At 36.9% G+C, this 12,421-nt stretch overlaps 1 long non-coding RNA gene across 2 annotated transcripts; it reads left to right on the plus strand.

Moving 5' to 3' along the window:
- The first annotated feature begins 1,825 nt into the window (after positions 1-1,825).
- On the plus strand, positions 1,826-11,091 carry LOC309502419. Of its 2 annotated transcripts, XR_014207257.1 has the most exons (4): positions 1,826-1,906; positions 2,673-2,803; positions 7,840-8,101; positions 8,790-11,091. It is a non-coding gene; the product is annotated as an uncharacterized lncRNA (long non-coding RNA). The 2 variants fall into 2 exon arrangements; XR_014207258.1 differs by lacking the exon at positions 8,790-11,091 and having other exon boundaries at positions 7,840-8,754.
- Positions 11,092-12,421: the final 1,330 nt, after the last annotated feature.

The raw sequence follows: 12,421 nt of genomic DNA on the forward strand, positions 1-12,421 counted from the left end.
CTGGCATTTAAGCAATAGTTAACCCAAAAATTAAAATTCTGTCATCATTTACTCCCCCTCACGTCGTTCCAAACCTATGTAAGTTTCTTCTGTAAAAATAAATAAATAAAAACACACACACAAACTGGACACTTGGACTGGACACTGCTTTTCCAATGTGCGCTTGAGCTTTCAAGTTTCTTATATTACAGGTCCTCGGAAGTCTTACGGTAGCAGGCCAAAAATTTATGTTATTCCTAATAGTCATGACAATCTTCCTCTGCAGAGAGCAAGAAATGGCTGGGAATTGATCAGACTCATGAAGTTTTGTGAACTGGATCAAATTATTCCTTAAAAAAAACAGACTCGCTAAAGTTATTTCTTCTTTCATGAACTTTCAAGAACGAGAAATAGAATCAGTATCAAGTTTTCCAGTGAATGATGACTTAAATTTCCTATTATGAATAATATGTTATGATACTTTAAAGTGGGCATGAAATGGAAATTGTGGTAGTATTTTCTTCCCTACTGTGATGTTCGAGTGAAATGGCTTCTTGACCAAGAAAAAATGTTGGATGGGACTTGATTTTGTCCATAAGGAATTGGATGGATGGATGGTTGTGGTTTACTATTGGTCGATCTCATGAGTGACAGGTTGCCCCGTCCTCGCGCTAGTAAACACCATCAGAGAAGAGATGTCGCTGCAACAGAGAGGGGGAGTTCATTTGATTAAAGAAAATGAGGAGACATGAATTTTAAACAGACAATTATGTGCACAGATAAATCATTTATAAAAATACTGCAATATTCCATAAAAAATCAAGAATCGTCCTTTTTGATTTAATGGTGCTTTCTTGTCATTTTATACTCTTTATTTACATTCATTATACTAAAAAGTGTGTTCAGGATATTAAAACCTTTTTGTGTTTCACACAACACTTTTGTGTTTTGCATAAAAAAAGAAAGGTACACAGGTTTGGAAATGATGACGTTTAAATTTTTGGATGAATTATTCCTTTAACTAATATGCACCCTCAAGCAGAAGAGATGTAAAGTGAAGAAATAAGATGAGTGGGTGGAAAGAAGGTATCTCCGTCTATGACTAAGTTGGCATGCCCTTACACACTTCTTTAATTGCATGCAGGTTAATGCCACATGGCGTCACGTTGCCTTTCAGTCCTTCACTTTAGCGGCGTTGCTTGTGCCCAATTAAAAACAACACGGGAACAGACTCAGCTGGGAAAGAAAACGGGATCGTATTGTCAGAGTCTCTCAGGAAATAGCAAACAAATTAGCAGATGGCATGCAGAAATAGTTGTAGTGATGCACCTGGGAGGGCTGACAGAGAAGGGGGAGAGCCAGAAGACGAAACCGCCAGCATATGTCATATATATAGAGCTCAGACACAGCAGGGCTGTCAAACAGCATGATATGTGTGAGAAAAGCCGGATTCCTCATGATGGTGAAGTGCTGTTAGCTTCCTTTCTGAAATACAAAAGACTCAAGTGCCCCTAATATGCACTTGCTTTGAGTGATAGCTCAACGAAATAACACCACACCCATATGCTTTAATCCACAGACCGTGAGAGAAGGACTTCAGTAAACCACAGAGTGAAGACAGAGTCCTGTTTTCAGAAAAGCTTTTAGACAATATTCACTCCTGAAAAAAAATCTTCCATTTTGTCAGACTAAATTCTCTCTTCCACCCTCAATACCCACGACTGAGGTTCAGTGTGTGTGTGTGTGTGTTCAATCACTACTCTTTGTTCTCTACTATTTGCATAATGCTCTTCATTGGCTGCCCGTGAACCACATCTACATTGACCTTCCCTCAAATAGAAATGTACTTGGCTTTGCAATGGTGGTTCGGGTTTATCAGCTACTTCTTCCAATGTTTCATTATCAGACTCTGGCTGAAATTGATCAGGTAAAACTGACGAGATTGTTACTGTTTGTATTACTATCAAGTGCTGAGGAACATCCAGAGCTGAAATTTAGTTATGAATTTCGTTTAGTTTCAGACACTCATTCTACCAGGTGTTTTGTCTTTGTGTGTATGACCCTGTGCATTGTCTATACATTAGCATTGTAAAATAATTTCTTCTGTAATGGATGTTGTTGTTTTTTACAATGGAATCCTAATCATGTCTATTGGTATTTAGTTAAATCAGCCCAAATTAGAAAGTTCACACAAAATAGAGACAACATCATCAACTTGATTACACAAGTTTGAGAGACAACATTTTCTTGAAGCTTGAAGCTGCTAGCCTAATTGTTTTCTTGAAAACATTTTTATTAATTTGGTATGATTTTAACAACTTATAAGGTTAATTGCATTGGTTGTTCGATGGTAAAATACTAAGTAAAGTAAGAGGGATTTGTGAGAACAGTTGAAATGTTATGTTTTACAGAGGCGGAAGTTATTTTGACAAAAGGTTACTTTTTTTTGGAATAACGTGCCCAGATGAATCATTCACAATAAGATGGAAGTATTTTTAGATTTAGTGTTTAGTCTAAGCTGGAGATGCTTTCACCATTTGATAGAAGGTCAATGAGATGTGAAGCTCTGTGGTTTCTCAATCTGTTATTTGTCATTTGTTGAAAGGTGTTCATTTTCTTTTTGAATCCCCTGTGATGCTGCTGAAGAATATGTGTTGACTGACACTCACCATTCTCTCTGTGTCTGGTTAAAGGTATGATCCATCATCAGGAGGAGTCAAAGAACTTCAGCCTTTCATAGGCTCTGACACTTCAACATAAAGCAATGAAAAACTGGAATGTGTGATGGCTCTCACCTGGAAACATGCCTCTTCCGTCTTTGAAGGTAATTGAGTTTTGATCCATATGTCTGTCTTTATTTGGCTCTGTTATACTGTCAGTATCTTTCAAAGAGCTGTCTGTTCCTTCTGGTGTATCCAAACAGCAGGAGGGGTTGAGCAAATGCACTTTATAAGATGTATAATACAACGCCACAAAGATATGCTTGAGTGACAAATGAGAAGGACTGAACTAGTATTTCCCACTGTATGTTCTGTCGTGGTATGTGTGTAAATTGTTTCTTGATTGACACTTATTATATTATGTTATGAAATTATTATTTTATGTTAATACATTTCCTTAATTATCATGAGAGAATCTAGTGACACGTCAAGAACAAATTCTGACCATATTTTATCCTAAACTTTACACCGTTATATGTTTGCATTTTGACATTATTTTCATGACAAATAAGCACATTATCATCCACATTCTCATTACTGTTATGCAAAACAAAACAAAAATCATATTTATACTGTAAGTTACATGGTAGTATTTGTACTTAAAGGCAGGTTTTGTGCAATTCAGAAATTCATCTTTTATGAGTCACATTAGATTCTCATTGAGTTCCACCCACTGCGCCAGGAGAAGCCAGAAGTTGATTTATCAACTTATCAGCACACTAATGCTATTAAATGTTATCGAAGCATGACAGTATACCCAGTGGCACTGTCTGCTGTCATCCTGTGGTGCTAACGGGGGACCGAAAATCAGACGTCTGCACTAAATTGCGCTGTTATATAACATCTGAAGCACAATCAAGTAAACTGCCTCTTGAAAGGCCTCCAGTGAACTTCGGTCAAGGACAACCGTGTACTTCAAGGTCAAGTGTTCTGTCAGTACTTGATAGGATTTTACTGTGAACATCAGCCTGCTGTTCCCTCACACTATATTTATCTCCCTTAGATTTATGGATTTGAACAAACCTCAACTTTAAGTATCCAAATTTGTCTCACCCTGTACCATTTGTGCTATACAGACTTGAATGAAATGGCGCAATTGTTCAGGAGATGTACTCTATTATTTTCAACAGACTTATGACTGTTGCCTGACGGATGAAAAAAAGAGACAAACAATCTTACTGTGAAGGAGGGATCTTTCAACAGATGTCTTGGGAATTATTAAGGAACTTTTTTTGCATTTAGTTTATTACTTAGACAACAAACTTCCTGTTAACTTACAAGACTCTGTCAGACATTTTGTGATGAGGTTTGCAATAGATATTGGGGTTTCACTTTATTTTGATGGTCCCTTTAACTCATTCTGTTGACTATAAGTAACGTTGCACCTTCATGTCTACTAACTCTCATTAAAGTGTTAGTAGAGTATTAGTAGACTGGTAGGGTTAGAATAAGTTGACATTTCTCACCTTTCTCACCTTTCGCCGCTTCTATCCTTTCGGGTAGCGGGTTTCTTCCTGATCTTCATCTCAACCAGACACCTCCATCTGTCATGATCGTCTGTATCTTCCTTCTCTAAGCCACACCACTCCATGTCTGTCTTTATGGTGTCTTTCCAACGGTGCTTTGGCCTTCCCCTCTTTCTCTTTCCTCCTACTTGTATCTCCATGGCTCTCCTTATGTCCGCCTCTTCATCTTTCCGGCACACGTGTCCAAACCACTGTAGCCTTCTTTTCCTCATGAGATCTTGTATTGGCATTAATTGTGCGTGCTTCCTTATCTCTTCATTAGTTTGGTGTTCCTCTAGACTTATTCCAAGACAGTACCTCAGCATCCGCATCTCACAGGATCCAATCTTGTCTGCCAGGTTTTTCTGTTATGGGCCATGTCTCACTTCCGTATAATAGTGTCGGTCTTATAGCTGTCCTATAGATGAGTGTTTTTAACTTTGTTGGTATTTTCTTATCGCACAGAACTCCTGTCAGCTCCCTCCATCTATTCCATGCTTTGCTTATTCTGAACTCTACCTCTTTCCCGCAGCCTCCATCTTGGTGGATGGTGGTTCCCAGGTATTTGAAGGCTGTTTGTTAGAAGGGTTAGAATAAGTTGAAATGTAGTTGCAAAATTACTTATAGTAGAATGTCTGTTGGAGGACCATCACAATAAAGAGTTAGCAGATATTAAGCAGGCAGTCTACTAATACTCTAATGAGAGTTAGTTGACATATAGTTGCAAAGTTACTTATAGTCAACAAAACGTTCAAAAGGGACCATCAAAATAAAGTGATCTGCCACTTGTTTTTGGTTAAAGCAAGGCATTACTCATGTAAAGAAGCCGTTTTAAGTGCAGCCCAGAAAGTCCCTTTTATTCTTATCTCAGAAACCAATGAAGGGAAAATATATTATCTCTGGTCATGCATTTAGTAAACAGCTTACATAATTTATTCTTTAAAATTTTAATGGAATTGTTCACCCAAAAACAAAAAAATCCATTGATGTTCCAAACCCATATGCTGTCTGTGAAACACTAAAGACGATGTTTTGCTTTTCTTTACACAGCCATTTTGCATACAATGACAGTTCATACCACCACAGCTGTCAAGCTCCAAAAACATCATACAAGACTAAATACACAACATCTTTCTGTGAGGAACAAACTGAAATTCAAGTTATTTTGGTAATTTTGGGATGTATGGGATTTATTGTTGCCTAGCAACTAGCGGTTACATTTGCAATATTCAAAACGTCTAGAGTCTAAAAACAAACTAGAGAGTTTGTCTCCTCATGGGATCCGGTTTGCCTCGAGGATCAATTGATCTGAGATTTTGGTAAGACTTCATTTTACAGTGTCATTGCTACATATGTTACATGTAGTTACTATAGTAATAACTATAAATTATGCATAATTACATGCAACCAAACCAAACGGTTATCCTAACCCTATAGTAAGTACATGTAGTTACTTAATATTACTCAGTACATAAATGTATAATTACAGTGTAACAAAGACACCTTAAAATAAAGTGTAACCGATATTGTTGTATTTGTGTTACTTCTAATGCAATAGATTTGTTAAGTTGACATTGGCGTCTTGCATAGGCGCTCGAGCACCCACGGAAAAACAAGAGATTAAAAAAATCGATTGAGATTCGGGAACCTCTCTGATTGGTGGATCTCACATCAGGTCCCGGCGGGTCAACAACCTGACATAAACCCGGCAGGCTTGGCACCCACAGGATTTTTGGACTTTATACCACAGTCAAATATTACCAATAAATGTATTTTATATTACTCAGAATGCATGATTACTTTTGAATGTCTATAGAACAGTACGCTGGAAGCAGTATACATTATTCTAGTATATATTATTCTATGCCCATTTCATCTGCTTTATAACAGTTTCTTGCTGAATTGTTCTTTGTATATATATTTATGTTCATTTTATTTGTAGTTAATTACATATTCAAAGAGGCCAGCAGATTTGCTCCAGGCATGTCATTGTGCCCCAGCGTGCCATGACGTTATGTCCTTGGTCTTGCCATGACCTTCATTTTGTCCTTTGCTTTTGTTGTGCAACTGTGCATTTAAACATCCCTGACTTAGCTGTCAGTGCAGTGGGATTCAGCGCTATCTCAGGAGAACAGGGGTCATTTCTCTCTTGTTTCTTCTCTTTGGCTGTCAGGGAGAGCCCTCTATTATATGGCTGTATAGAGGGGTGGACAGCATTCGCAGGGGCAGTGTGTTGTTTGTTTAAAGGCTGAGGCAGAGGCTGACCCAGCAGAAAGGAGCTCTTTTATGCCAGAGACACAGGATGCCAAAGCTCACCTTCCTCTTTCCTGCCATTCCCCCTCAGGGGCTCTGCCAATGCAAATGTGCACCTCCAGCCTGAAGCCCAATGAATACACTCAATGAATACAATAAATTACAGAACCTAGCGAGCTGCCTTGCTGTTTTCCTTCTAAGGCAGCGTGTTAACTGAAATGAACCTTCATAAGTGATTGAATGGAGGCACTTGTATTCTTAAAAACTGCTCGATGGGTGCAGTTTTTTTCAGTGTTCACTGTTTATGTATTTCTTATTGAAACAGGAAGTTTGTTTGGATTGGGACCTATCAAAGAATTCCCTTTTCCAATAGTGTTGATGTTAAAATTATTTGCAACAATGTGTCCAACGTTGTATCTGTTTTTCTGGAAGAGATAGACTACAAACTAATCAGTAAGATTTTTTAATATTTTTGAAATAAATCACCAAGGCATTTTTTTTTTACAATTTAAAAAAAACTGTTTTCTGTTTTATATATTTTAAAATGCAATTCATTCATATGATGACAAAGCTGAATTTTCAGCATTATTACTGATCACATGATCCTTCTGAAATATCCACCTGATTGGGTGCTCAAGAAATATCTCAAAATAGACATTTTGTGTAACATTATAAATGTATTTACTGTCACTTTTGATCAATTGAATGCATTCTTGCAAAATAAAAAGTATTAATTTCTTATTAATATATTTTTTAAATCTTACTGAAATAACCGTAGTGTATATTTGAAAAAAAAGTCTATTTTATCTAGTATATAGTTTATTTTGATCAAACTATATATAGTTTGTTTGATCAATGTAGTCTTGATAGAGCTATTTCAACATGACTTTAATTAATGAATATTTATTCATTTATTACAAACTAATAGTTTTGGTTAAATGACAAAACATTCTTTACAATCTATGCAGGACCTTGTCAGGCCAGTAATCTTATGCGCATAAAAGATATTGGGGAAAATATTTTTTTTTTCTATTAGGCTGAACTGTTTTCAATGAGCTTATTGCCATTGTCTGGCATTGCCTTATTCGTGAAGAATACATGATGTTGACTTAAAAAAAATTTTTTTTAAAAAGCTACATATCTCAGAAGGCAGCATGAGGTTGCTGCCTTGAAACCACCTTTGTGATGCCTTAAAATCCTGTCCAGGTTGGCAGCTCACAAGATTTCAGAACAGCTAAGGTCTGTCTGCATATGGAAGGTCAAAACAACACGTCTTGCATCTCAGAATTTGCATTTTATTTCAACCTTGGCAAATCAATGCTAGATCTGGACGTAATATATTATGTGAGATCAATTATTTCCTTCTCTGGCTTTCTTGTTAGAACCCCGAGGTGTGTTCCCCACCCAGGCGCAGAGAGCGTGCCGGCAAGGTTGATTGATAACCTCCCTCTCACCGCAGAACTCATCCCTTGCCTACCCTGCGGTTTCTCAGCTCCGTGGACTGGTCTTCCTCTGGGTAAGACAGAGATGGCGGGGGCCCATTAGCAGGCCCCTCACGCAGGTGTCGTCAGAGCCTCATGCTGTGCAGCGGGCTGGATTCACCTTGCCTTTGGAGGAGAGTGCACTAGACAGAGAAACAACAAGGTTAGGAACGATGCAGGGGGAGGTTGAACTGTAAATTAATTTAACCCTGCAAGCACAAATATTGCTGGAGTACTTAAGGGTTTTCTACAGGATTAGAAATGCTGTAAATAATTTAGATTTTTTATTTTGGAATTTTTAATCTCTTATGCTCACCAAGGCTGAATTATTTATTTTTTTGTTCAAAAATACGGAAAAAGTAATAATTACTACAATGAGCTCATTGTTTCTGCCATAAATGAATACATTGTTAGCTAACTGCGTGATTTGTACATGAACATTTCTGAAAATACGTTACTTGGACAATGCATTGTAATATTGAAACGATATGTACTGTGAAAAGCGCTATACAAATAAATGTGAATTGATAAAAAACAAACAAAAAAAAAACAGTAATATTGTCAATTACTATTACAATTTTAATATATTTAACTATTACTATTTGAATATATTTTAAAATGTTATTTATTCATGTGATGACAAAGCTGAATTTTCAGCATCATTTCTCCAGGCATCAGTTCATGATCCTTACAGAAATAATTCTAATATGCTGATTTGCTGCTCAGTTATTATCAGTTATTATTGGTGCTCAATTATTAATAATGGTTCTTATTTTTCTCAGGATTCTTTGACGATTGAAAAATGTGAAGACATTATTCATTATAACTATGATTCATTATTCTTCCTCTAGACATATCGCTGATCCATAGGGCTGAAAAGTTCCAGTTTTGTTTCATCGCTCCACAGAACAGAATCCCAAAACCTCTGTGGCTTATTTATAGGATTTTGAGCAAATTGGAGACTACTTTTCTAGTGCTTTTGGGTCTGTAGTGGTGTGCGTCTTGGAGTTCTGGCATGGAAACCGCATGTGTTTAGTACGCGCCTTACTGTGCAAACTGAAACCTCAGTGCCTGTTGCCACCAAGTCTTGGTCTTTTGCAGTCACTCAAGGGTTTTTCTCAGAAATCTGTTTCCAGCCGTTGATAGCTTCCTTTTTCTGCCCCGTCCAGGTAGTGTAACCTGTCACGTTTTGGGTTTTGTCTCTTGTTCTTATCATGTGATTCCCTGTTTGTCATGTGATCCTGCCATGTGTCTTGTCATTAGTTAATCGTCTGATCATTGTTCACAGGTGTTCTTTGTCTTCTTGTAATTAGTCTGTGTATTTAAGCCCTCATGTCTTGTTCGAGTATTGCATGTTTCCTGTACCACTGTTGTGTTTTTATTCATGTTCATGTTTTGAGGTCCATGCATCGTCATGCCCTTGTTTTATGTTTGATCCCGTTTTGTTAATGAATTGCATTTGGGTTCTCACTTCAACTTGCCTCCAGAGGATTCATTACAAAACATTTCTTTAACTTTGAACTTTGGAACTGTGCTTCTAACAGTGTCTCTAGGAACGTTTAGTGCCTTCGCTATCTTTTTGTATCCTGTTCCTTGTTTGTGAAGGGCGATGATAACATCTCTTAATTTTTTGGACCATTCTTTTGACTTAGCCATATTTCTTACATGCATGAAGTCAAATGTGACACTCAACAAACAAAGCCAGTTCAGATATTACGTGTGTTCTAGCTCAAGCACACCTTGTGCAACTAATAAAGCCCTTGATTATCAGGTGTGCTTGAGACAACACCTGTTTTGCAGATTTGTGCTGTTGTGAGGAAATCTATTCAGGGGGTTGAATAATTTTGAGACTGCATAAGTCATTAAAAGTTGCATTTTCAATTGAATTTGGGGAAACCACTTGAAGCATTTGTTGTGTTGAGCTATTTCAATTATTTCTGTTTGATTTTGTTTCATTGCAAACAGCTGAAAGTCTGTCAATTTTGCCAATAAGCCTGATTTGCAATGGGGGTTGAATTTTTTTATTATTACAAAATTTCTCTTTCAAATAAATGATGTTCTTAATTCTGTACATTTATAGACAGATAGATAGATAGATAGATAGATAGACAGACAGACACAGTTTGCTGCAGAATGTCGAGATACTTCTCATTCATTGTGGCTCATGACTGATTTGTGGCAGCACAGTAAATTAGCACTATTTTATAAACGATCTAGCACAGTGTTGTGCAATTTTAGACCTAAATTGGGTTTTTATAATGTGATATGGCACAATTAGGATATCCATTAAAATTTAATTGCACAAAAGAAGTATTTCAGATCCGTCCCCCGTGATATGATGATAAACAAAAAGAAAATGGATAACGCCGTGTGGCCTGTGGCGCTTATTGAATCTCTAAATAGAAATAAAGCCACATAGCAGGCAGATCTTTACTCCTTCTGCAATTAAGACCTGTATCGATCTCCTCCCTATTACATTAAAACCATGCAGGGCTATAATTTAATCCATTTCAAGTTAATGTCCCTAAGAACACACCGTACATAATCGTCAACATGACTAATTGTACCATGCCTTCGCAAATAAACCACAGAGGCCCTATCATCCCAGCAGCTGATTACAGCAGGCTGATAGATGAACTGACCTTGTGTAACAGAGATCCTTTTTAAAGATTCTGCTTTAAAACTCTTGTTGCAGACTCAGTTAGCAGGTCAAAAATCATCGTAAAAGAATGAAATTTACCTAGGGCTCTGACACCCTTTTGTCATAGTGGAAGCTCGGAGTACATGGGTCTCAGAAAGGCTTATCAGAACAGAGGAGGTAAAAATGAAGAGGGGATTATGGGTGCTTAGGTCTTCACTACGGATGGGAATTTTATGGAATTTAACTAACTCTGATTCCAATTCCATTTGGAGACCATATGAAAGCTCTCGACGAGTGCAGTTTTCTGTATTGACAAAATTCAGTGTTAAAATGAGCTTTTATTAAGTAGCAATTGGAAATGATTTTCCACTTTTGTGAGTGGAATAGTTTTATGAACTTTTACGAAGGATTCTTTTTTCTAACTATATAAAAAACAAAGCATGCCACGCATTTATGTTAAATCTCAGCCTGACAGTTACGGCTGTAAATGAAAAAATTAAATGCACGAGATATTTTTACTCTACATTTTAAATAAAGGATATTTGTGGTACACTCTAAACAAAAATGGTGCTAAATAGCACTAAAAGTGGTTCATTGGCTTGTAATCATAGGGGAACCACTTTAAGTGCCATATAGCACCTACCTTTGTCAAATGGTGCTATGTAGAACCATAAGAGGTGCCATATAGCACCTTAACCACCCCAAAGAACCGCTAAAGAACCGCTGAAGAACCAAACTGGGCTTAACAGGTTCTTTAAATGGTAGTGGTGCTATATAGCACCTTAACCACCGCAAAGAACCGCTGAAGAACCATTTTTTTTTTGTGTGTATTTGATATTTATATCATATAAAATATGATATTTGTTTGCACCAAACACATGCTTATTTCTAACTCTCTGCTATACACTATAGCATATAGCGTATATTGTGTGTATATATATATTAAAAAATTGGGGGTCACTGAGATTTTTTTTTTTTTAAACAAACACATTTTTTATTCAGCAAGTGTTTCATTGAACAAGTGACAGTAAAGATTGTTAAATTGTTAAAAAAAAAATGTAGAAAAATTATTTTTTCTCTTTCTCTCATATTCTGTCGCATCAGTAGATGAAAGTTGAGGACGTTGGTTTCGCTGCAGATCTGTGTGAAGCCATTAAAAAAACGGTTTTGCAGTTATCCAAGGCAAATGCATTAATGAAGCAAAACATAATAGGACTGATATTGAAATTCATATCTTGTGTCATGGAACGGATTAAGGAAAAAGGTCATTGCATTGATAAGAAAGAATAAAAGCTATCAAAGTCACATTCATCTTACCAGAATCCTAACAGGGAGGGTCAACATCGAGGCCAAGCTCTCCAGTAGATAAAAACACTCTACATGGAGATAAAAACGCTTTTAAATGGAAAAGTTCTAAGAGACACATGAAAGATAAATGTAATAAATAAATAATAAATGCAACTCGATTTTTTTTTTGCATTTCAAAGGAAAATTAGTGGTGCTTTTCCAGTGCAAAACTTGCTATGTTAGTTTGTATATGTTTGCTTTGCCATTGCTAAGGTGTTCTTGGCATTTGCTAAGTAGTTGCTTTCTGACCCAAGTTAAAAAAAGTCCAGTCCATATTCTGGTCTGTGGTTCAGGTCCCTCCTTCAGTGTAAGTGGTTCCAAGTAGTCTATAAGTTGTAAGTAGTCTCATTCACCTAGAAAAATAATCACACCTCTCACCAACAAGCCGCATGATTTGAGATGTCATTCTGTGGTGAAACCGGTCCGGAATGGGGTGCAGTAAAGTCAAATATTTAAGATAAAAACCACATAAATGCTCTTAGAATCCTCCGGATA

This window comes from Leuciscus leuciscus, assembly GCF_965113295.1.
Source record: "Leuciscus leuciscus genome assembly, chromosome: 7".
Taxonomy (NCBI): Eukaryota; Metazoa; Chordata; class Actinopteri; order Cypriniformes; family Leuciscidae; genus Leuciscus; species Leuciscus leuciscus.